General features: G+C 44.9%; 1 protein-coding gene and 1 long non-coding RNA gene across 5 annotated transcripts in view; one reads left to right on the top strand and one right to left on the bottom strand.

Annotated features, from left to right (window-relative positions):
* LOC119971165 (1-phosphatidylinositol 4,5-bisphosphate phosphodiesterase beta-1) overlaps positions 1-25,371 on the bottom strand; it is a 983,652-nt gene that overhangs the window by 635,792 nt on the left and 322,489 nt on the right. The gene's annotated exons all lie outside the window — the stretch shown is intronic.
* The window catches only part of LOC119971187, a 44,263-nt gene continuing 34,508 nt past the window's right edge, over positions 15,617-25,371 (top strand). For 2 of the 3 annotated variants that reach the window (XR_005461776.1, XR_005461777.1), the window contains exons 1-2: positions 15,617-15,811; positions 24,744-25,052. This is a non-coding gene — a long non-coding RNA (uncharacterized LOC119971187). The remainder of the gene's footprint in view (positions 15,812-24,743; positions 25,053-25,371) is intronic. The other variant, XR_005461778.1, reaches the window with a different exon arrangement.

Below are 25,371 nucleotides of genomic sequence, written 5' to 3'. Positions count from 1 at the left end.
TGCCACACCAGGAAGTCCCTCATGCAGTTGGTCAAGGACTTCATTATGTAAGTACAGAGGAATAATCACTTGGATCCCCCATAATAAAAGTCCATTCTGGACTGTCAACTCACAACTTCGACTGATGTAGGGCTTGAGTTCTGAATTGTTGCGGTGATTCCTTTTTGGACCAAGTCCATCACCTTCCCCATCACTGGATCGGTCCTTGTGTATCACTGACCTTGAGATGAAGTCACAGGTACACTATCCATGAGTGAGAAATAAAGGATGTTAACACATTTCTTCAGGTTCTTGTTTTATTTGTAACGGCAATCTTAACAAAGCATCACCTTTTGCATATTTCTCTGATTTACGATATTAAATGTCCTACGTGTGTGATATAAGTCTTATCGTTAGGTTTTGCTGGACGAATGAAGTTTTGTAGCAGCATAAAAGTTTTATGCCCTACTGAACTGAGAAATGTTGTGACCGTCAGGTCCTTCGGTGTTTGATTCGCAATTGGAATCTCTCCTCATATGAGTTCCAATTTTCAGTCTTTATCAAATGCATCCATGGCGTCTGTTTTCCCATTATTCCGGATACCGGCTCCTGGGCCTATACTTCAACCAACTTCCTCCCTTCCATTACTTTTGGATGTATTGCACAAGCAATCACCCTTTCCACAATATAACCTCAAATTATTTTCCTTTTTGTTCGACTGTGGTCTGACTTTTACCTGAGTGGTGGCCTGTACAAGATCGGAAGACTTCTGAATCCCCGTTCCCGCAGTCCATTTCACTTCGCCATGTGTGCAGTCCCTGCAACCCAGACTCTACCCATTTCAACAGCGAGCAAGTCTCGAACTGTAGTTCTTCTTACTCATAGTTGGATTCCCTTTGTCTTTTAAATCTTTCAGCATCGCATCTGTGCTTCACCCAATGTGTGAGAGTCCGGTCCCAAGAATCTTTCTCTGCTCTTGACGCCATCTTCACTGCGTTTGTTGATGATTTTCTTTTACCAATTTTGTTTTTTTGCCGCGATCCTCGTCCCCAGTTTTCTCTTGAGTTTGCCGAAGAGAGAAACAGTATGATGGTGCTCCACTCTTGTATTCTTACAAAAGTGATCAGATATTTTATTGGGGATGTTGCTCATTCAAATTAAAACGGAGGGCTAAAGCATACGCAAAAAACACTCTGCTGATGTCTCTACAGATCATGTGATATTCCACTCGTAGGGATGCATTCTCTGATACATAACAAAGTTGGACTACTAGCTCCTTGATCATTAGAGTTTCTTAATACTTAGCTGACCTCTTGAAATATGTTGAGGGATCTTAAATTTATCCACAGGGAGCAGAGAGAAACCAATCCAAAATATCAAGGACCTAGCCAAGGGGATAAAAATGGTGTGAATTGTGCTACAAGATGGAGAAAGGTAACAGAACAATAATCACTGCTATTTGTGTGTTCCAAAATGTTCTATTTTATTTCAATGAGTAGAGATTCTGGCTAATAATGATAGTAATTACTGCATGCTTAGAGGCTAATTGAAACGTATTGGTACCACCCCTAATGGGTTCACAAATATTTTCAGACACCAAGCTCTTAATAAAAATAGAAGCAAATGGACAATCTTTAATTTGCATTACAATCTGTCACAGTCGACACAAAGCACCTGTTTGACTTTCAACTGGTCTTTAATGGGCTCTTAGTCCTTGGAAAAGAATATTTATGCTTCATTTTAATCCAAAACATAGTTCTAATATGGATACGTATTTTTCATTTGTTGTCATTTGTTAAATGTTATATTCAACGGGGGTGTCTAATTTTGAAAGCAATGCCTTGTAAGTTATTTTGATGAAAACAGATGGTGTATAGTTGTTGTGACAGTAATACAAGTCTGGCTTGAGCACACAATTTTGGTCAATTGGTGATCACCATAATTTGAATTTGTCTGGAAATGCTAAAACAGACCCAGGTGTTGATTAACACAGTTCTCATGGAGCAGCAAGTGCAGGCTCCACTCACTCACTTCCACCGAAGATGTGGAATGTTCCGGCTGACACACAATGACAAGGTCTAGGATAACTCGGGAACAGAGGGAGGGGGTGTTTAAGCTCTCAAACGCAGCACTGGAGGTCCAGATGAAGGGGATCCATAGGGGGAGATATTTAGAACCCATAGAGGGTGGGAGAGGAAGAGATCCCCTCCCTCACTCTCCTGTCCCTCTCTCCTAAAGCACTGGTGTTGCTCAACATGTCCTCACCTTCTCCTTCCATTCACCTTGCAGAACAAAGGGGAAATACGAGGAAAACGATGAGGGCCCTTTGTCCTGGTGATGCCTCTAAGACGTCGCGTAAAGTTGAGTAATGCAGCCCTTAATCTTGTTAGCTCAAGTCAGAGAGTGTGGAGAAGATTTACTAGTGTTGCCAGGACTGGAGAACTGTAGCTACGAGAAGAGATTAGAGAGGTATACAAAATTATAAGGGATAGAGGTACAGTCGGCAAGGGGGACCTATTTCCCTTGGGAGAGTGTTCAAAAACCAGGGGTCATAGGTTCAAGCTAAGTGGATTAATGGGGACATGAGGAAAAACCTTTTTTAAGCAGTGGTGCTAAGTGTCTGAATTTTGCTACCAGAGGTGCTGGTGGAGGCAGAGACCTTAAACTCTTTTAAAAAGTACCTGGAACTTCACCTTAAGTGCTGTAAGCTGTAGGGCTATGTGCTGGCTGCAGGAAGATGGGATTAGAAAGGGCACCAGGGTGTCTTTGAGTGAGCATGGAAAAGATGGGCCGAATGTCCCCATTCTGTGCTGCATCATTTCTACGGTTCTACTTCCCTCACTAAAGGATATTAGTGAACCAGATAAGTCTTTACAACTATTGGTGATAGTTTCATGGTCACCATGACTGAAACTATCTTTACAATACAAGATTCATTGCTTGAATTCAAATTCCACCAGCCACCACAGATTTGAACTCATAATTCCCGAGCCTAGGCCTCTGGATTACTAGTCCAGTGAAATTATTACTCTGCCCACCATCATTCCCCCAAATAAATCATTTAAATCAATTTACCACTTTCACCTCAGGACAATGAGGCCTTTATCATGCCATGGCTGGAATATTAAAAGTGAGTCACTGAGACATGACAATCCATCTTGCGTGAAGGGTAACCAACGGAAAGAGTGTGTCGGTTGGCCTTTTTCTCATTCCATATCTCTGTCAGATCATATTTTGTCTCACTGAGATTTCCCTCCTTCGTGTCAAACCACAGGGTGGCACTAAGAGAGGACTAAAGGAAAATAAATGCACTTGCCCAGTTGTATGGGGATGTCACAGTGAGTCCCTTGCGAGAGGATTTGTAACAGAGAAACTAATCGCTAAAAAGAGAATTAAAAGCACCAATACTGTTGGGCTTGTTGTGTGAATTGTGTACAACATAGCGTTACAACAAATTAATATTTCTCACAAGTTAAATATCCCAGGTTACATTAAGCAAAATTTGCATTAAATGTAGCAACACGTTTCTTGTGCTGAAAAGTATTTGTTAACATTCCCCCATCTTACAAACCATCCCTCTCTTTTTAATGGGGGAATTAACAGCTCCCTGCTGAATTAAGTGATCCCACAGTAGTCAGGCAGGGACGCAATTTATATTGTTCTTTCCATTCTCTTGTTTAAGCGGAAAGTGCTGTTTATGAAGCTGAGGTGAATCCTTTGAATTGTTTGACTCATGTACTGTAAACATAGTTAAAGGCCAAGAACAATGGACAGGCTCCCCTGTTATTCCTTGTACTGTACTTTCAGATGTTTGATGACATTTCCACAGATTTTTTGAAAAATTATTCAATGTTTCCATATCCTGTGTTGTAAACACTTCTAGCAACTAATGGACTGTCCCGTGCCAGCCATGAGGTAATAAGGAGCTTGCTGTCCTCTACCATGAGACCTATGTGTTGAACAGTACACTATAGAAGGAATGCCTAGATTGATGTGTTCAAAAGTGAAGCAAATATTCCACACTGCATTGTGTGATGCAGCACTGTAGCCAAATGTGTCATTACAATGCCCGAGAAACCAATGATGAACCAGGGTGTTAAAGTTCAAAGCATGAAACACTGATAAAAAATCTTTTATACTCTTGTCAATAGGTCTACAGAGAACAAGATCAACCTGTTTCGAGACAACAGTTACAACTCACTGTGACCTGTACAACATTAACAGCAGGCAAATGACACATTATAGAATTAACAGTTCAATTTATAGCTTGGAAAAGGCAGTTATTGTACAAAGGGGGAGAGAGAAAAAAATCCCTCAGCATAAAGCTTCTGCGACCCCTCTCTAATGGTCTGTGTATAATGCAAAGCCGTTTCTACAAGTGCTTCTTTAATAGTGATCTAAAGGCTTTTGGTGCTGTGGATACTGTGGAGCAGATGCCACATTGCTGAAGTATATGAAGAACTGAATGTGCAGCTGCCTTTGAGTCACAATCTGCACCACAAAGCCTTTTTGTGGTCCTCACAATCTTTCTGATTGTTACAGGTATTTAATTGACTGGCAAAGGAGTGTGATAGTCAGTAAATGGGAAACAGCACTTACAGGTAAGCTCATCATGACAGCGATCATAAAACACAGTGTCCCCTGTTTCTGCTTTTTATCACTATTGAGTGTTGTAAAGAAGATAGGCAGAAACGCAGCCAATAGGAACAGAATGTTTGTTACGCAGTTGCTTGTGTTCTTCAAGGTTAATGGGAATTGGAACAACTTTTGTGTCATTATCAGCATCAAACGTTTTCAGGTTAAGTGCATGGCAGAGTAAAGGTCATTCTACCCTATCCCACTAATATGCTTCAACCCAAAACCCAGTGGGTGTGATCTACCAGCCACGTTGCACACAAAAATCAGCACGGAGCGGTCAGTAGATGCCGGGAGGTCCCTTTTCCAGGATCTACCCGGCTTTCCATGCCTCACGAGATAAAACGCAATCTCGCGAGACGTCACGATCTGCATCCCGCCCATTGTGGGCAGGATCACTATTATGCAAATTTGCATTTAAAGTGAGACAGCTAGTCTCACTCTAATATGCTCTCTTATGATCTATTCGAAGCATTGGAATCTAACCCCTTTGCTTCAGAGATCTCGGGCGAGCGCCGTTCAGCGCTGGTCTCCCCAAACGGATGATGTGGAGATGCTGGCGTTGGACTGGGATGAGCACAGTAAGAAGTCTTACAACACCAGGTTAAAGTCCAACAGGTTTGTTTCAAACACGAGCTTTCGGAGCGCAGCCTGAGGAAGGAGCTGCGCTCCGAAAGCTCGTGTTTGAAACAAACCTGTTGGACTTTAACCTGGTGTTGTAAGACTTCTTGCTGTCCCCAAACGGAGACCAGAGAGAACGGCACCCATGGGGGATTATCAGGGGATTGAAGACCCCAGGTACTTGTCCTCTGCCACGTGACACTGCCAGGTGGCAGGGGCACTGTCAGGGTGCCAGGCTGGCACAGCCAAAGTGTCAGGCTGGTATTTTCCTGCACTGGGGATCAAGCCCAGGGGTGCCCCTTGCAAGTGCGGTGGGGTGTGAGGGGAGCCCCGAGGACTCCCTTATGGGTAAGTTGGGCTTTGGCAAGGTTTTGGTGGTCGCGTCAGGGGCTGAAAGGTTGCTGAACACTTCCTGCACTGAGGAGTTATGGCAACTGGAGCTCCTCAGTGCAAGAAATGGGACTAAGTGCGGCCGCGTCAGGGAGTTCCCTGCTGAGGCCCCGAATCTACCCAATTGGGAGCAGAGTCCTGTTCGATACCATAGGGTTTCTCGGCGCTCCAAGCGCTGGGAAACACCCGGTTAAATCTACTTGTTGTGGGACTCTGTTCCCATTTGGGTAGATCGTGCCCAATATTTTAGCAGCACTTGTTCCATTTCTCATGCTAGTCGCCCGAATGATACTCAATTCGAATATCAATTATGTACTATATAGACTCATGCCCTGAGGAACACACATGAAACTGGTTAAAATCACATCACCTAAAACACTTATAGACAGCATTCAAAAATACCTTCATCGCAGTGCAGCTTTGATTGGAACCCAGGTTTGTTCTATTCCAAAAAGTCAGTTAATGAAGGATATTACTGAAGTGAATCCTTACTCAGACTTAATTTACCTACAGAATAAAAACTCAAAAGCAAACATTTTCTATATGCTTCAGATACTTGGACAACCTAAAGCAAGCATCTCGAAGCACTGGGGAAGTACCCCCAGTGCTGCCTTCAAAAGATTCTCCACATCCATTGTCAGGAAAATGGGTCCAATTGCAACAACCTCTCCCAAGCCAATTTGCCCAGCATTAAGATATCGATTGCTCAAAACCAGCTCAGCTGATGGGAAATACATAGATACATACATAGAACATAGAGTGCAGAGGGAGGCCATTCGGCCCATTGAATCTGCACCAACCCACTTAAGCCCTCACTTCCATCCCATAACCCAATAAGCCCTCCTAACATTTTTGGAGATTCAGGGCAATTTTGCATAACCAATCTACCTAACCTGCACATCTTTGGACTGTGGGAGGAAACTGGAGGAAACCCACGCTGACACGGAGAGAACGTGCATACTCTGCACAGAGAGTGACCCAGCGGGGACTTGATCCTGGGACCCTGGCGCTGTGAAGCTACAGTGCTAGCCACGTATGCTACCGTGCTGCCTGTAATGTTTTTGTATTCCTAACACCAAACTCTCAAAACAATTGCTTTACTCAGAACCTGGTCACAGCAGGAGGCTCCCAGGAAGACAGCAGAAACACTTGAGGGATGTCCTCAAGCATTCCCACTGGCCCCTGGGAAGCCCTGGTTTGAGACCGTCCAAAATGAAGAAAGATCATGGGGGAGGCCTGAAATCTGGAGACTTTGTTGGGATGCAGAGGTGAAGTTGAGGTGGAGGAAAGAGAGCAAAAACCTCTGAACAACCCATCTGCCAGATTCTTCAAGCACGTATGTGGCAGAATCTATTTCCTGACAACTTGAGCACAGCTTGCCTCCCTCGCTACTGCACTGGAGTGTCAGCCCGGAGTAAGCTGAAGTGCTGGAGGGGACTTAAACCCGCAACTTTCTGACTTAGAGGCAAGCATGATACCACCTGAGCTACAGTTGACACAAGTAAGACTGAGGACAACATTGGGCAGGTGAATACTTTAACCAGCAACAACTCAATCTTTAATATTTATTATGCACTGCCAAGAAGATACAGGGTGGAAAATCACAACCCCTCCCACTAGCGGGATCTTCCGTTGAAGTTAAGGGATTTTGAACGGCTTGCTGTATTTTACGGTGCCACCCTAGCTGTGATAGGGACATCAAGTTCCGCCCACAATTTAATACAACCAGTACACATGTCTTATAATAATAATCTTTATTAGTGTCGCAAGTAGGCTTACATTAACACTGTAATGAAGTTACTATGAAAATCCCGTAGTCGCCATACTACGACGCCTGTTCGGGTACACTGAGGGAGAATTCAGAATGTCCAAATCACTGAACAAGCACATCTTTTGGGGCCTGTGGGAGGAAACCGGAGCACCCGGAGGAAACACAATACAGTTTTGTTGTGCGTGCTCTCACATGAACACACTAAAATTGATTCAACTTGATGAAATGATCCGACATGAGGATTTACTATTCAGCAGTGCACAGCACAATTTGGCTTGAGGACAATCCATGTTCATGTGACACATTCCTGGCGTGAGCGTCTTACCTTATGAAGAAAGGTTGAACAGGTTGGACCTATGCTCACCGGAGTTTAGAAGAATGAGTGGTGACCTTATTGAAACATATACGATCCTGAGGTGATTCAATAGGATAGATACTGGGAGATGTTTCCACTTGTGGGGGAGATTAAACTAAGGGGCACAGTTTAAAAATAAGAGATCTCCCTTTTAATGCGGAAATGAGAATTTTCTTCTCTCAGAGACTTGTTAGTGTGTGGCTATCACTTGCCTAAAAGGCAGTGGTGACTGGGTCATTGAATTATTCAAAGCAGAGTTAGGCAGACTTTTGTTTGATGAGGGAATCAAGGATTATGTGGACAGACAGGAAAGTGGAGTCGAGACCAGAACCAAATCAGCCATGATCTTATTGAATGGTGGAGCAAACTCGAAGGGCCGAATAGCCCACTCCCACTTCTAAGTCCTACAATCCTAACGCTAAAGCAGGCAGAATATAAATTTCTATCCTCAGCATTCTTCATTCCTGTGAGTCTGGGGTCATTATGATAAATTAACAGCAGTTGTCCATGGATGTTAAAGATTAATATAGTGCCAGAGTCTGAGCCAGCTTCACTCGTACATCACTTATTCAGACAATCAGAACAAAAGCTAGTACTGTACTCATATAGGCCATATTGAAATGGTTGTTTGCTCATCATTATTTCCCCCTCTGACTTGATTCTTATATTCTTGCTGTTTTTACTTTGCCTGCTTTTTCACCTCCTGAAGGTCGGATTCTTAGCTGAGGTCTGTCTCCCTGGGTATCTGTGCAATACGTTGCCCAGGTGGCTATCCATCACTTTCTCCCTCTCTCTAGTTCCTCAGAAGGCATCAAGTGCCTTACTGAGACATAGTTCCAGGTTTGACTGACAGGTTACTCAACGACTGGAGGCGACACAGCTGAGCCTGTCTTTCTGGTGACACATCTCTAGCGGGACTCGTCAGAGAGTGATGGAGTAGGACGTTTTTTGTTTTGCCTCCAACGGCAGTGATGCCTTCTCTGATACCATACCAGACTCAACGTTGACAGATGATTGAGCTTGAGACTTTCCTGGGCTGTATAAGCTCGACAACACAACACTTATCAACTAATTATACAAATTATGCTCTATGCATTGGCACCACTCTCACAGAGAACCTTGAAATGGGAAGCAACTGATAAAGTCATAGATCTGCTAGGTTTCAATCTGAACAACACTTGACAGGGATTTGGAGACACTGGTTATGAGCAGATGGATGGCAGAAGGAAAAAACAGAGAGGCTGGGTGGGGGGGGGTTCCATTATTGACTGAAGTGGAGTTCTAAGAGCCGCCTAGCAACCATTGACTTGCAGGACCAGGAAGGAGTCACTAATATACCCACACTTTGCTTCATGGACAGCACCACACACAGAGAATTCAGAGTGTCCATCATTGGTGAGTCAATTCTGCCATCAAGGAAATAATTTTTAAATATCTTTACACAGGTAACAAGTTCAAACCTTCATCTGGGAAATACCAAGTTCAACTTCTCATGATATTAAATTAGCTGGGGCACTATAATTAGATACAAGGCCTGACACCACAAGACAAATTCAACCGTGGTTCCATTTCTGATCCTTTTCTCAATGTCAGACCTCAATACACATGATCAGTGGGCCTGTTCAGATCAGGAATTGGTAACAGGTCAAGGCTCAGGCCTGATTAGTGGTCACTTTAGAAGAACAAATGTCTCTGTGTACTGTTGAACCGTATCTCCACAAGAGAATTTAATGGGCACGATTCAACTAAATGGGAACAAAGTACCATAGCGAGTGCGTTTAGCTGCATGTTTCCCGGCGCTTGCCACGCCGAGAAACACATGTGTATACAACGCCACTCGCATTTAATAAGGGGCCTCAGCAGGGAATGTACATAGCCCCGTTCTCTATACCGAGGAGCTCTGCTCGCTGAAACTCCTCACTATAGCGAGAGATTTAAAAATGGTGTCCAGATCTCCGATGCCCCTGACTCCTCCAAACCCCAACGCACCATGGGAGGGTCCCCAGACCCCCACATGCCCCCCCAACAGTGGAGTCTCCTGGCTTTTATCATCCACGCTGCGCCACGGCAAGCTGCTTTTCGATAGCACCGTGGCCGTTGGATCGCGCCCAGCAAAACACTCAACAAGCCCAGTGGTGGTAGCTGCCCTGAGAACTTGGAATCAGATGAAGCAGCACTTTGCTCTGATCGAAATTTCCATCATGGCCCCCATCTATGGCAACCAGAGGTTCGCACCAGTCATGCTTGACGCCATCTTTAAGAGGTGGAGACAGATCGGGGGCGACACTGATGGTTTTTACACGGAAGAAAGACTAGCGACCTGAAAGGAACGGATAGAGAGACTAGAAGTATCAAATGGGAACGAACCCTGACTTCTGCAGGTCAAAAACTTTCTCCGCAAGTAGACGACAGCATACCCACAAACCCAAAGAAGCAAAATGCGAGAGGAGTTACTGGATGCGGACGGTCTGGGGAAAGGAAACTGTGGAGACCTCTTTGTACGACTCTTAGTAAAGATGTGCTCCTCAGTGGACGAAACACAGGAAAAAAGGGAGGAAGAACGAGGGATGGAAATAGGGTGGGGCTCTAGAGCGAGGCACTGAACAGGGCCAACTCCACCTCCTCATGCACAAGACTAAGCCTCATGCAGCTGAATGTGGTGCACAGAACCCCTCATGACAAGAACGCAAATGAGCAGGTTCTTCCCAGAGGTGGAGGACAAATGTGAACATTGCCAGGGAGGCCTGGCCAACCACATCCACATGTTCTGGCATGTTTGGTTCTGGACAGCCTTCTTCGAGGCAATATCCAAGGTTGTGGGGGTGAGGGTGGAGCCGTGCCCAAGGCTGACAGTCTTCAGGGTATTGGATCAGCCAGAACTATTCACGGGGAAGAGGGCCGACGGCCTTGCTTTTGCCTCCCTAATCGCCTGCCAGAGAATCTTGCTCGGCTGGCGATCAGCTGCACCACACAGCTGCAGACTGGCTGGAATTTCTCTACCTGGAGATGATCAAGTTCACCATCCGAGGTCAGGGGATGGCTTCCACAAAGCTTGGTGGATGGGGAGGGAGGATAAAAAAGGATGGGCAGGCTGTAAAAAGGGAAGGGAGGATGGTGAGGCTGGAAAATGGCCAATGCAGCGACCAGGGGGTCTAGAACAAGACCACAAGAAAAGGAACCCCTAAGGAAATGCCGAAAACAGGATCGGGGGAGGGAAGCCAAATGGCAAAAGGGGGGAAACGTAGGGCACTGCTCACCTGTAAATAGCAGGTAACTGCTCATTGTACCATTGTACAGCAAGGGACTCAGGAAAGGACCGTGAAACAATGAATGAAGAGGGGGGTTGAGGGGGTTCGGCACAGAGGAAGATGACCTGTACATTGCAACCAACACATTTATTGTCACCGAATATATAGTGTACAAAATGTAAAAACTTCAATAAAAACCTCTTTATCCGGACCGAGTAAGGGCAGAAGGTTTTTTTTAGTTAGGACTTCATGATCGGCACGGGCTTGGAGGGCCGAAGGATCTGTTCCTGTGCTGTACTTTTTTGTTCTTTGTGCTTGACAAACATGTCCAAAAAAAAAGAAGAGGAAGGAAAACAATTTTAAGAGTATAACAATTCCGCGCTCTTGTGCTCAACGCAACCTGGTGGTATGTTTAGGAAATCTGATAGGTTAGATCCCCGAGTACATAATGCAACCTTGCCCATTAACCCATTCCATGTAAATTAAGAATGGAAACTCCAAATCTCTCCCAGTAACGGAGAAATGATACGCTTAGAGATCGCATGTCGCAAGTTACAACAAATAGTTATTAGGAAACAAAACTCGTGGAGAAAATGTCAAATTACAGGAGATGGATGAATCATTGTGGTTTATCTCCCTTCGAAAGTCTGTTCTGAACAATGAAATGTCTGACAACTCTTAGAAACCCCATACTTAGCTCAGAACAAAGTCCATGTGGTGATATTTATTTATGAAATCAGTTATTTATGGACTAGTTCAGGGACCTTAGCTCATTACTTCCTGATGATGCAGATATTCATTGAGTAAACCTTGACGTTGGGACGCCAATTATTCCCGATCTTCATTTCAATTCAAACTGGGGCAAAGGAAGTTCAGAAGGGAATGGTTCATAATTACACACAGCCATCAACCACAAATAGGTTTCTTAGCCACGCAGCCTGCCGAGCAGACTTCTGCATCTAAGCGCACACAACTGTGAATCTTGTTAGCTTTCTGCACAGCCAAGTGAGCTAAGCAACATTGTGTTAACAGGGCACAGTTGGAGATGTATCGATGGGACCATTACAAGACTCATGGATTGACATTACCACTTAATCGCTAATGGTGAATGGTAGCTTTTCTTATAACTCATCAATGCCAGGAATGTTCGCATTGAGAAATCCCACTTTTTCAATTTCAGACATTGAGCATTCCCAAGTCAGATACAGAGATTTTACTGTGCAGGTGAACACTCCGGTGCTGCACTACTGAGGGAATACTGCAGTTGGAGGTGCCATCTTTCAGCTGAGATGCTAAACAAAGCAAGGATCAGACAGGCCATCTTCTCAGGTGGACATAAAAGATCCCGTACAGGATTCTCCGTCCCGCCAGCCCGTTTTCCGGCACGCCCCCACCGGCAGCAGGATTCTCCCTTCCTGTAACCGGGCAATGGGGTTTCCCAATGTGGCCATTCCATGCCATCAGGAAACTCGCGGGTGTGGGTGCGCTTCCAGTGAACTGGAGGATCCTGCCGATGGAGAATCCTGCAGCTCATATTTCAAGGAACAGTCTGAAGATGTACAGGTTAAATGGATTGGGCATGATCAATGCGCAGGGTTACAGGGATAGGGCCTGGGAGTGGGCCGAGGTAGAATGTTCTTTTGAAGAGTCGGTGGAGACTCTTCTTTCTGCACTGTAGAACCATTGAATATTACAAGACAGAAGGAGACCATTCAGCCCAATGAGTCTGAACTGCATCTTTCGAAAGGCAGTTCAATTAGTTCCACCACCTCTTTCCCCATATCCCTGCTATTTTTTCTCCCCTTCAAGTATTTATCCAGTTCCTTTTTGAAGACCAATATTGAATCTGTAGCTGCAGCACTCTCAGGAAGTGCATTCCAAATCTTAACTACTTACTGAATGAAGGGTTTGTCCTCATGTCATCTGTAGTTCATTTGCCACTCACCATAAATCCCTGTCCTCTGGTTGTCAATCCTTCAGTCACAGGAAACAGTTATTTTTTATTTCAGATGATCTGGGCATTATCACATTACTGATTGTGGGAGCTTGCTGTGCGCAACTTAGCTGTTGTCTATACTGAATTACACCAGTGACTATACTTCAAAAACGACTTCACTCACTGTAACGTTCTTTGGGATATCCTCTGGTCACGAAATGCACTGTATAAATCCAATTTTTTCAGTCTTTCTTTCTCATAACCCTCCAATTTTGATGGAGCTCAGCCTGTTCCATTAATAGACTATCAGTCAGCAACCCAAGAAAAAGATTTAACATTCCCTATGAAAAACATTGGCCCAGTACCTTCACATAAAGCTGTTAATCAGTCATCCATATCAGCTATGTCAGAATCTTTTATCCACTTCAGACCTCTTAATCTTGTGCAAACAGATAGACATTGAAAACCCACATCAAACAAAGAATAATGTATTACAAGGCAATAGAGGTGATAATCAAACAAAGGTTTGCACTCCTTTCTCCAGCTGTGTCAACATTTCCTTCTGAGCTAAATGGCTCAGTCATTCTTCGAATTCAGCCAAGCATTCATTGTGAGGCCATCTGGCAACTATTTTTCTCGATTTTGTGAAACCAGGAATTTTTCCATTTCATTCTTCCCATCTCTTCCATGTAATTCTAGCTCTTTGTATCCCCCTCACAGCTTGCTTTCCTATCTATCTCTGTATCATCAGCAAATTTAGCTACAATTCAATTAGCCCCATCCTGCAAGTTATTAATATAGATTGTTGGTGGCTCAGTGGGTTAGCACTGCAGTCTCACGGCCCTGAGGTCCCAGGTTCGATCCCGGCTCTGGGTCACTGTCCGTGTGGAGTTTGCACATTCTCCCCGTGTTTGCGTGGGTTTCGCCCCCACAACCCAAAGATGTGCAAGGTAGGTGGATTGAACACGCTAAATTGCCCCTTAATTGGAAAAAAATAATTGGGTACTCTAAATTTATAAAAAAAAATAATTTTTTTTTTATATAGGTTGTAAATAGTTGATGGGGCAGCACTGATTCCTTTGACAGCCAACAGAAAACACAAGTTTTCTGCACCCACAGTTATCTTAAATGTAATGTAAATATACATTCCAAATTACAGTTTCATCAAAGCCATATTTCTGGTACCTCTTGGCAATTTTTAAAGCAATATTTAAGCTTCTTCTTGCATTGTATTTTCTCTATCTTGGGGAAAAAATTGGCATCAGAATCTATTATATGAAAATGAGAAATGCTTCTTCAAATGCATTTTCCCCATCGTGCTGTGGTCAATGCGCATAAGTGATGATTTGATGGCTTCAACCTGTAATTTCCATAACATCAATAAGATGAAGACGCACCTGAAGCCAGTTTTTGTCATATTCTGCTTGTCTAGTCAGCTATGGTTGTTTTAGGCTGGCATTTAAATTCCAGTGAATGGTAATACAATTCTCTGCAATGTGCCCCAATCCATATAGAAACTGACCTCTATTTCAGCATCTTTTTCCAATCCAACTGACATTGCAGATGTATTTCTCTCCTCAGAGACTGTCATCTTCACTTCCAAAACTGACATCAGCTGCACCTGCTCCTCAAAAAAACCACCTTTGTCCTGCAATCCCTGCAAACTGTTACCCCAGATGCAACCTCCCTTTGTCTCCGAAGTCTTTGAACGTGTTAATTCTGTGCTCGCAATTTTCAATGTAGGTTTGACCACTCCAGTTAGGTTTCCTGATCAAGGACTTTTCTCTCTCTTCCCTCACCCCTCCACCCTACCTAGCATCTAGGATATTGCCAAAATTCTGCCCTTGGGCCGCCATATCGTTAACATGCTGTCCTTTGGTGACATGATTCAAAATGTCATTAATACAGGTCATTAATAGTTGATGGGACAGCATCCCACCATCCCAATTGACCCCTTCCCACTGTCTTACTGCACTCTTTCTCTTCGCACCTATATTCTCAAGCAAAATCACTCAGATTATTCCCACCGCCAATATTCCCAGCGGAAAACCCAGGAGCGAGGCTGAATATATATCGTCAGGGGGATTTACATCAAAACCATTCTAACAGTCAAAAGGAATAAAGCTTCCTACATAAAGGGTGGAGCTGATAAATGGTGGTATGCTCAGGTAAATGTGATAGTTGAACAAAGAATGAAGAGGAAAAGAACATGAAGAAACTGCAGATATGGGGCGGAATTCTCTGTTAATGGGGCCATGTCCCCAAGCCCGAGAGAAAACGGCTGCGAATCATTCTGGACTTCCCTGGTGGCAACATGGCGGACCCACATAGCAAGCCGGCCCCCACAACATAGGCCCCCCCCCCCCCCCACCCCAGATTGCGCACGTCCGCCGATCGGTGGCCCCCGATCAAACCTGGCTGTCCTGGAGACCCCCCCCCCGGGTGATGGATCCCCCCGCTCCCCCCACCAGGGCGGCCGTGGACTGAGTCCACAGTCGCCACTCCGAGTGCCCGCCGGGTGGAACAATGAGGGAACCACACCAGCCGGAACTCGGCCAGCTGCCTGCTGAGAATCGCCGCGGGGGCCTCTTTTAATGGCCCCCGACTGGTGCCATGTTGACCGCGCGTGCGTGACTGGCGGCCATTCTCCGATCCGCGGAGAATTGTGGGAAGGCGTCGGACCCGATCGGGGGTCTGGCGCCCCATTCTCCACCCTCACGCCGAGTGCGAATTCGCCGCTGAGGCTCGGAGAATCCCGCCTATGATATTTGAATAATTACTACCCCACTTCGCACCCCGCCACCCTGAATATCCAACTGTGAGGAGGAACTGGCAGGGAAAGATGGAATGTTTGCATTTTAATCTTCTCTCTTCATGTAAGTAAAGGTACTTTTTAATCGTTAGCAGCATGAGGTCTTCTTGTCATTACTTGGCAGCTCTTGAGACTCATCCAGCCGTGTTAACTTACAGTAAAGGTCACATATTAAAACAAAAGAACAATGTTTAGTAATAATTAAGTGTTCTTATTTTCACAGCAGGTCATGTAAGGTTATGTTTTAATTCCATGATTTAAATAACACTGCAAGATTGCCAATTTTCGAATCCAATCGTCAAATCCCTGCAATTATCTCAAACTTTTATCTAAATGGTAGTGGAAGAAAGTGAAAGTGCACCGAGCGGAGCTAATATATGCAGGACCATAATGTTCTACTGTCCCTTGACTAACCACATGAAGCACTATGTTTGGTTATTGGCCAGATGTTTCCCTGGCCTATGACCTGTATTATTGTCATAGTAAAGCATTTTACTATTGGGAATCAGCAATGTAAACATGGCTCATATGAGCAGTGGATGAAAGCAGACACACCCAGCCAAGGTCAGGAACTTTTCCTCTGAATTGTGTTGCAAATGAATGAGGACAAGAATGCATGCTTTATTGTTCCTACTGGGAATGAGCTTATCTTTTCCCCCACTGAGTGACATACATCAGAGGTGTAAACCTCAGCAATAGCTCCACAAATTTATCCAGCAAAACTGACTGGACTGACCACAGGTCAGGAAGCTCACTGACCCTGTGTTGTGCTGGCTGACATCAGCCAACCCCAGAGCAGAACTGCGCACCAAAGCTTCAGTGTTCTGATTTAGGGAGAATAAAAAACAACCAAGTCCCTTGCAGATGACTGTAGGTCGAGGATTTAGGGTGACGGCTCATAGAATCATAGAATGTACAGTGCCGAAAGAGGCCATTCAGCCTATCGTGTCTGCACCGGCTCTTGGAAAGTGCACCCTACCCAAGCCCACACCACCACCCTATTCCCATAACCCAGTAACCCCACCCCACCTTTTGGTCACCAAGGGCAATTTATCATGGCTAATCCACCTAAACTGCACATCTTTGGACTGTGGGAGGAAACCTGGAGGAAACCCACACAGACACGGGGAGAACGAGCAGACTCCACACAGACAGTCACCCAAGCCGGGAATCAAATCTGGGACCCTGGAGCTTTGAAGCAACTGTGCTGACCACCATGCTACCGTGCTGCCACCTGAATGATTGTCATTTTCTTGAGGAACCCCATAACCAGTTCCACAGGAAATGCGTAATACTCTGATTGGGCATTCTAAGTCAAAAGACATAAGTCATAAGGCTCTGCAAGAAATTATGGGCCGATGTGAAGGATGACTCGACAAGGTGCGATGCATGTGGGTTGAAGGCCTTCTTAAAACGACCCATCTCAAGCAGTGCCACGCATCTGAAGTGTGGCTTGGCATGGGACCTGTTTTATAGGGTGTGTACCTTTCTAACAGCACTGTGGGTGTACCTGCACCAGGTAGCCTGCTGTGGTTCAAGAAGGCGACTCACCACCACTTACTCAAGGATAACTATAGATCGATAACAAATGCTGGCCACATTTCATGAAATCATATATATTTGAAAAACAAAAAGGTGCAAAGAAGGCCTCAGGGTATATAGTGGGATAATGGGGAGATGATGGTGTAGTGGTAATTTCACTGGACGAGTAATTTAGAGGTTCAGGCTAATGCCCTGGGGACATAGATTCAAATCAGCTTCACTGGTGGAATTTGATCTCAATTAATTTTTTTAAAATTTGGAATTGATAGCTTATCTCAGTAATTGTAAGCATGACAGCTATCATTGATTGTTGTTAAAAACTAATCTGGTTCACTAATGCCGGCCAGGGAAAGCAATCTGCCATCTTTACCCGGCCTGGCCTAAAGGTGACTCAAGATCCCCACACCAATCTGATTAACCCTTAAATTTTCTCAAGGGCAAAGGGTTCAACATGCTGACCTTGCCAGTGACACCCACATCCCAGGCAGCGCCGGCCCTAGGGTTGCTGGCGCCCCGGGCAAGTTGAACTTCGGCGCCCTGGGGGGGCGGGGCCGAGGGCGGGGGTGGGGGGGGGGGCGAGGGCGGGGGGGGGGGGGGCGAGGGGGGGGGGGGGCCAACCGAGGGAGGGGCGGGGGGGGCGGACCGAGGGAGGGGCGAAACGAGTGAGGGGCGGACCGAGGGAGGGGCGGGGGGCGGAACGAGGGAGGGGCGGGGGGGAGGCAGACCGAGGGAGGGGCGGGGGGGGCGGACCGAGGGAGGGGCGGGGGGCGGAACGAGGGAGGGGCGGGGGGGGCGGACCGGGGGGGGGCGGACCGAGGGAGGGGCAGACCGAGGGGGCGGAGGACCGAACCGAGGGGGCGGAGGACCGAGGGGGGGCCGCCATGGGGGAGGGCGGCCACCGCGCATGCGCTGGTTGGCACCGGCCCAACTGCGCATGCGCGGGACCGAGTCTCTGGCGCCCCCTGGCACATGGCGCCCCGGGCGACTGCCCGAGTTGCCGGTGTCTTGAGCCGGCCCTGATCCCAGGAGCTACTAAAAAAGGGCAAGGTAACTGACAATGCGAAGTGCCCAATCGGTTGCAGGGCATACTGTCAGGATTGAGTACCGTCGGAAGGGAAAACCAAAGAATCAGAACGTTGCAACCATTAAAGTGATAGTCAAGGCGTGTTGCAGCTAGAATAGGAAAGTGGGACAATGGGCAACACATGCACATTGGTGGCTGTGAGGGAGGGGCTGGGATAGTCTTGGATGCTTCCTCGAGTGGGCTGGTGAAATTCACCCTGAAATGCAGAGTTAAAGAAAGACGATTGGCTGGGTTATTAGAGTTCCACCCCGAGTCAGTGAAACTATCCCAAAAATAATGAAAGACAGGAGAGTCGGAAATTAAGCAAATTCCCCTCTGCTTGCTCATGAAACACCCCTGAGAGAGGATTTCATAGAATCCCTACAGTGCAGAAGGAGGCCATTCGGCCGATTGACTCCGCATTGACCCTCTAAAAGACCACCACACCCACGCTCACTGTCTGTTAAGTGTGGTGGAATAGTAAAGGTTTTCTTAATGAAGAGCTCCATAACTATTTCACAGCTGCCACACAGAGCAAATATTCTCCCTCTTTGAGTTAAAATACTGTTTCGATCGGATCCAAACAGATTGTTTATCCCAGCATTGTTAAACCTAATCCCAACCACATATCATCACCCCATAATTAATAGTGTTAACTGGGATGGTAGTCTGCGTATCTTCTGTCCTGAACGGGAAAGATACGAACATATGAATTAGGAGCAAGAGTGTAGGCCACTCGGCCCCTCAAGCCTGCCCCACCATTCAATAAGATCATGGTTAATCTGATTGTAGCCTCAACCCCACATTCCTGCCTACCCCTGATAATCTTTCACCTCCTTGTTAATCGTGAATCTATCTAGCTCTGTGCCAAAAATATTCACGGACTCTGATTCCACTGCCTTTTGAGGAAGAGAGTTCCAAGACTCATGACGCTCTGAGAGAAATAAATGATCCTAATCACTGATTTAAATGAGAAATCCCTTATTTTTAAACAGTAACCTTCTAGATTCTTCAACAAGAGGAAACATTCTCCCCACATCCACCCTGTCAGTGCCCCTCAGTATCTTTAAGGTTTCGAACAAATCGCCTCTTACTCTTCTAAACTCTCGTGGATACAAACCTAACCTTGCCAACCTTTCCCCATCAAACAACCCACCTATTCCTAGTATTATCTCATCATTTTTGAAGTCTTGTCAACTCTTATACATTACTATTGCCTCATATTTCAAGTTAAATACCCTGCTAATGGTTATTAATTCCTCACCGAATTTAGTAGAAAAAAAGCAATTGGATCCAGTCTCTTCTCAATAATCTTTACTCCTATAATTCCTAAACCAAGCAGAAGTTCCTCGCAGAAGAGATTATCAAATTAAATTTGACATTGAGCTGCATAAATACAAGGATGAGAATTCAAAGGCTAGTTTAAAGAGGTAGATTTGAAAAAGCATCTTATGAGAAGGGAGGGAGAGAGGTGGCAAATTTTTTGAGAGAAAATTCCAGCCCTTGGGCCCTCGAAACTCAAGGCGCCTCAGGCGGAAAGAAGAAATTGGGATTTGCTCAGGACTTGGAGGTGCAGATTGGCCTTGAAAGTAAGTAATTTCGGAATAAAATGTAAATGCTGCCACAGTCCCAGAGGCTGCTCTCCCCTGGGAGAGCTGACTGGTGGTGATTTAACCTGAGGATCACCACACCTCAGGTGAGGGGCAAGGTTGAGAGGACGGGGCCTTCATGAATTACGTCAGTTGGTACAGGACGTGAACTCACTCTGTTGGCGTTGCTCTGCATCATGAACCAGCCGTTCAATAACTGAGCTAAACGAACCCCCTAATTTCTGGATTCCTCTCTTTCTAACTTGGAGTTCCTAATCCCAAAACCGCCCTTGGCTCTCGCCTTTTTTAATAGATCACGATCCTTTTAAAAATACCTTGCCAAACCTGTAAAATATTCCAAGTGATCTAATCCTTCAAAGTAGAAAGTCAGAATGCCCTGTTGCGAGATGGCTGAGTAAAAGTTTCTCAATACTAAACGAATCGCAGTGGATGCTTTTGATGGCTGGACAATAATCACATTCATCTGCCACCCGTCAGCCAACCACTTAATTGGTTGAGCTTGAAGTAACCATCACAACAAACTGGCTGATGAGATTCCAAAGACATTCATTTTTAATTGGTGCTGTGGCCACTGGCCATTCCTTGGACAGGATTCTTTTTTGTTCCCTTCCAGGCTTAGAATCTTTCAAAGTCAGAAATCCTGTAACTGTGGTAGTTAAGAAGTGTAAACTATTACCACTTGAGGAAATCAGTTATAAAATGAGATCCTGCAGAAGAATCATTTACAGTACTTTAGCACAGAACAGCAACCAACCCTGGGATCTTGCTGTTCTGCGTGGTTCGGTATGCACAACACAAAGGTCTCTTGGCTATAGCCACGATCCAATTGAAGACAGAATGTGTGCTTTTTAAACTTCATTCACAGGATGTGGGCATTGCTGGGAATACCAGCATTTATTGTCCTTGTGACTGTGTTAGTGAGCCACCTCTTAGAATCACTGCAGTACACGTGATGAAGATACATCCATGGTGACTTTTTTTTATCATGGTTTGGTACAAATAAGCCAGTTCAATTCAGAGTCATCCCTATCGCTGTGGGTCAGGAGTCACATGTAGGCCACTTGTGAGGACAACAGATTTCCCTCCTGTCATGTGAGAGCACCTTTAAGAAATGGTGTTTATAAATGGGTGTGTATATAAATATCTGTAGTGAGTACCTTTAAGAAATGGGTGTTTATTACAGCAGTGATGTCAGAGAGTGGGTGAAGCTGGGCTGTCTGTCAGCTTTTTACTTTCGTTTTAGGTTGTTTGCTGCAGGGTATGCTTTAGTTTCGATTTCAGAGCTGGATAGCTTCAGTCACAGCCAGAAGAAGTATTACTCTCTCTCTGTAATCTAAAAACTGTAAATTGATCCTTTGGTGATTTAGAACTAATAACTGCTCTCAGTAGTGACTTTAACCTGATGTGCTTCTATTAAAAGTTATTTTTTAAGTCTTAAGGATATTGAAAGGACAGCTTAAGGATTACTTTGTGTTGTATTCTTTAGGGGTTGTATTTGAATCAATAGTTGCTAAGATGTTCACTGTATGTTTTAAAAAGGTTAACTTGAGTTCATAGAATAAACATTGTTTTGCTTTAAAAAATATTTTTCCGTTTCTGCTGTACCACACCTGTAGAGTGGGCCGCGTGCTCCCCGCACCACAATCTATTAAAAGTTGTGGGTCAGGTGAACTCCATAATACACTTTGGGGTTCTCTAAACCCTGGCCCATAACACTCCTAAAAGGGCATTAGTCAACCAGATGGGCTTTTAAGAAATGTTAACGCTGGCTGCAATTCAGCAGCCTGTCACACCCGTCCTGGTGTCGGAACGAGGCTGTTGAATTTTGCAAGAAGCCTCACCCTATTCACCAGCCTTCCCAGCATGGCTTCAATTGGGCGCCATTTAGTATTGGTTCATAAAGTCGTGGAACAGTCATGGTGCCACCTCAGGTATGGGTGTGGGGTGTGAAGGGGGGGGTCTTGCTGGGGATTTGTAGCCCCTGGGCGATCGGGGACAGGACAAGGTAGGGTGGTACCCTGGCATTCCCTGGTACCAAGGCACTTGGTATGGCCAACCTGGCACCTTGGCACTGACAGCCAGTCAGCCTGGTATCGGTAGCGCCAAGGTGCCCAGATGCCAGGTTGCCCACGCCTGGGGTTGGGCCCAGGCGGGCCTTGCCTGCAAGAGATAGGGTGAGGGCAGCTCGAGAACCCCAGAAGAGGTAAGTTAGCATAGTGGTTAGCACTGTTGCTTCACAGTGGCAGGGACCCGGCTTTGATTCCAGTCTTGGGTATCTGTCTGTGCAGAGTCTCCACATTCTCCCCATGTCTGCATGGGATTCTTCCGGGTGCTCCGGTTTCCTCCCACAAGTCCCGAAAGACGTGCAGGTTCAGTGAATTGGATATTCTGAATTCTCTCTCAGTGTAGCCGAACAGGTGTCAGAATGTGGCGACGAGGGAATTCTCATAGTAACTTAATTGCAGTGTTAATGTAAACCGACTTGTGACACTAATTAAGATTATTATTATTAATGCAGGAAATTACTTAAAGAGTGGCCTCGACAGGGAATTCCTTGCCGAGGATAAAAAAACGGCAAAGAGCCATTGAATAGCGGGGTCTTTAGCGCCAAGAAACACCCTGCTAAACATGCTATTCAGCGGAGTTCAACTTGAGTTCGTTGAATTTGTTTCTGTCCACAGATACTGTCTGACCTGCTGAGTTGATCCAGCATTTCTGTTTTTATTATATATTATATAAAATGAAGTTGATGGCTCTTCTATTAGTTAAATGCCACCAGAAAGTTTCTCTTTAAAAAAAATTATATCTGATCAAAAACATTTAAGTGTTTCATTATTTCATACAGTAACAATCTAACAGACAACAATCAACCGCCGACTGTTCAAATATAACTCTTTAAATAGCTGCTGCAATTGTGTATTAAATTCTCAAAATATTTGTATCCAGCGTGTTTTCCGTTCTCTCTGCAAAGTACAGTCCGACCATAAAAAGTTCACAACAAAGAGTCACAAGGTGGAGTAACTGTTTAAATCATGTCGCTGTGAGCCACGCTTTCCTAATCCACAGAGAGTGCAGGAACAATAACGCTTTTAAACAAAACACGCACTTAACTGGAAGCAACAATGAGGAAATTGTGTTTGCAGTTTAAAGAGGCCCACTATCATTGCAACATTTTTATGTACGGGAGACAGAACAAGGGGATAAAGGCATTATCACATCAGTGATAACTTCACTTCACAGATACTTTCAACATAAATTAAGATTAATGACATTATCCACTGCCCTTCTGATTAACAATGAGTTCTGTGTTCCATTGAATATTGGTGTTGGCCAATATTTACCCTTCAATCCACATGACAGGAACTGAATATCTAGTAATTCATCTCATTACTGATTGTGGTATCTGGCTGTATGCAAATTTGTCGATGTTTCTACGTTACAACAATGAACACAATTCAAAAGCACTTCATTCGTTGCCGAGTGCTTGGTGACATCTTAGAATCATAGAATAATAGAATTTATAGTGCAGAAGGAGGCCATTCGGCCCATCGGGTCTGCACTGGCTCTTGGAAAGAGCACCCTACCCAAGCCCACACCTCCACCCCATCCCCATAGCCCAGCAACCCCACCCAACGCTAAGGGCAATTTTGGACACTAAGGGCAATTTACCATGTCCAATCCACCTAACCTGCACATCTTTGGACTGTTGGAGGAAACCGGAGCACCCGGAGGAAACCCACGGACACACGGGGAGAACGTGCAGACTCCGCACAGATCTAGTGATTGTGAAAGATGTTAATAAAGACAAGTCATTTCTTATCCCTTTTCCCATCAGACCTGGCACATCACTGAAAATCTCAAATTTTATTGCTTGACCGTATATTGTAGCATTGGCAATTGGTAACACGATGAGAGAAGATGAAATTTGCCCCCCACCCACAGCTCCCCACTCCCCAACCCCCCCCACCCCTCCGCCCCCCCGACTACCCCATCCCAAAACATCCGCTTGTCCTTCTTAATCTAAAGTATAAGGATGCTCCATGGACCACACCTTACAGAATTTAAATAATATCTATGCCCAGGAAAAACAAACTGATTGGTTTTCTTCCTCCACTTCCCAATAGTGACACGCTGAAGATTTTAACCGGAAAAGTGTATGCAGGCCTCTCTGTCCACTTATCTTTTTGAGCATTGTCCACATTCCCCTGAATAATTTCAACTTTACCTTTGCTTCTCAAAGTCCATTGTTGACAAAGACTATTTTCTGTAGCTGTACTCTCCCAGTGAGAAGCAAATGGCTGTGATGTGGATCTCTGCAAGTGTAATGTGTCTCCGATAGCAGTAAGAGTATCTTTCGACAAATACATAACAGTTCCTTGTCATCGGATCCGCAGCCCAGGATACATATTTTGTGATCCACCTGTTCTTGCCCCGCCTGACCTCTAAAACTGTATCTGTTGCCACTTCTCAAAAGCAAATAATCCAAATTTTTACTGTCAGCATCAAACCGCCAAAATTTACCACCTTCTTGCCAAATTACATGTGGTACAATATTGCCGCATGATTCTAGGTTGGAGTAATCACATTCTCACACGACTGAGTGCTGAATAGATGTTACACTCAGCTCTGTTGTGCTGTTCCCAGGCTGCAACAAAAGGTCTGTTTCCGGGAATTATTTTCAAATCTTTCAAACCTTTGCTATGAAATTGGGTTCAGGATTGGACTAAAGCTCTCATTCAGAACTTATCTAATTTCCACATTCATTTTCAAATGTCTTGCAGCAACAAACCCATCAATGCTGAAGTAACTTCAATCTTGCTGAAAAGAGATACATGTTGCCAAAGCTTTTGACCTTGCACGCATCAGGACAAATACAAGAATGCTAAATTTCAAACCTCCACAACTATTTGAACTACAGACAAAAAGAGTGCTGTTTGGTTGACAAGTTGACTCCTATGGCAAAAGCAACAAGGGACTATCGTTCTCCAAGCTCAGGCATAATTCACAATGGGTACAAGAAATGAAAATGTTCCCTTTGTTTGCAGAGAATACATGTCCTTGTGTAGGAATATATGTCACTTCTAAAAAGTGTAAATAATCCACATTACGAAGTTGATTAATTATCTTAAATTGGTTGTTAGTGTATCTATTAGCGTACTCAGGATTGTTCACCAAGTGCTTATGGGATTGTTATTAACTAGGATTTAATTTTACAAACACATACCCAGATTCAGATGTTCTTTTTGAGGCAGGGATCCATGGAGTGATGCCAAAGATAGTATTAGACAGTAGCAATTTTAATCTCAAATTTTACTTTTGGCAGGTTTGAAAGAAGCATTTGAACACTAATAGTTTCCACAAAGACATTATTTTTGAAGCTGTCAGAGAGGGTTTTAAAATAAGAATCAG

Source organism: Scyliorhinus canicula, chromosome 1, assembly GCF_902713615.1.
Source record: "Scyliorhinus canicula chromosome 1, sScyCan1.1, whole genome shotgun sequence".
NCBI lineage: Eukaryota > Metazoa > Chordata > Chondrichthyes > Carcharhiniformes > Scyliorhinidae > Scyliorhinus > Scyliorhinus canicula.
Note: the sequence above shows the minus strand (reverse complement) of the source record. Positions and strands in the feature narration are given on the sequence as shown.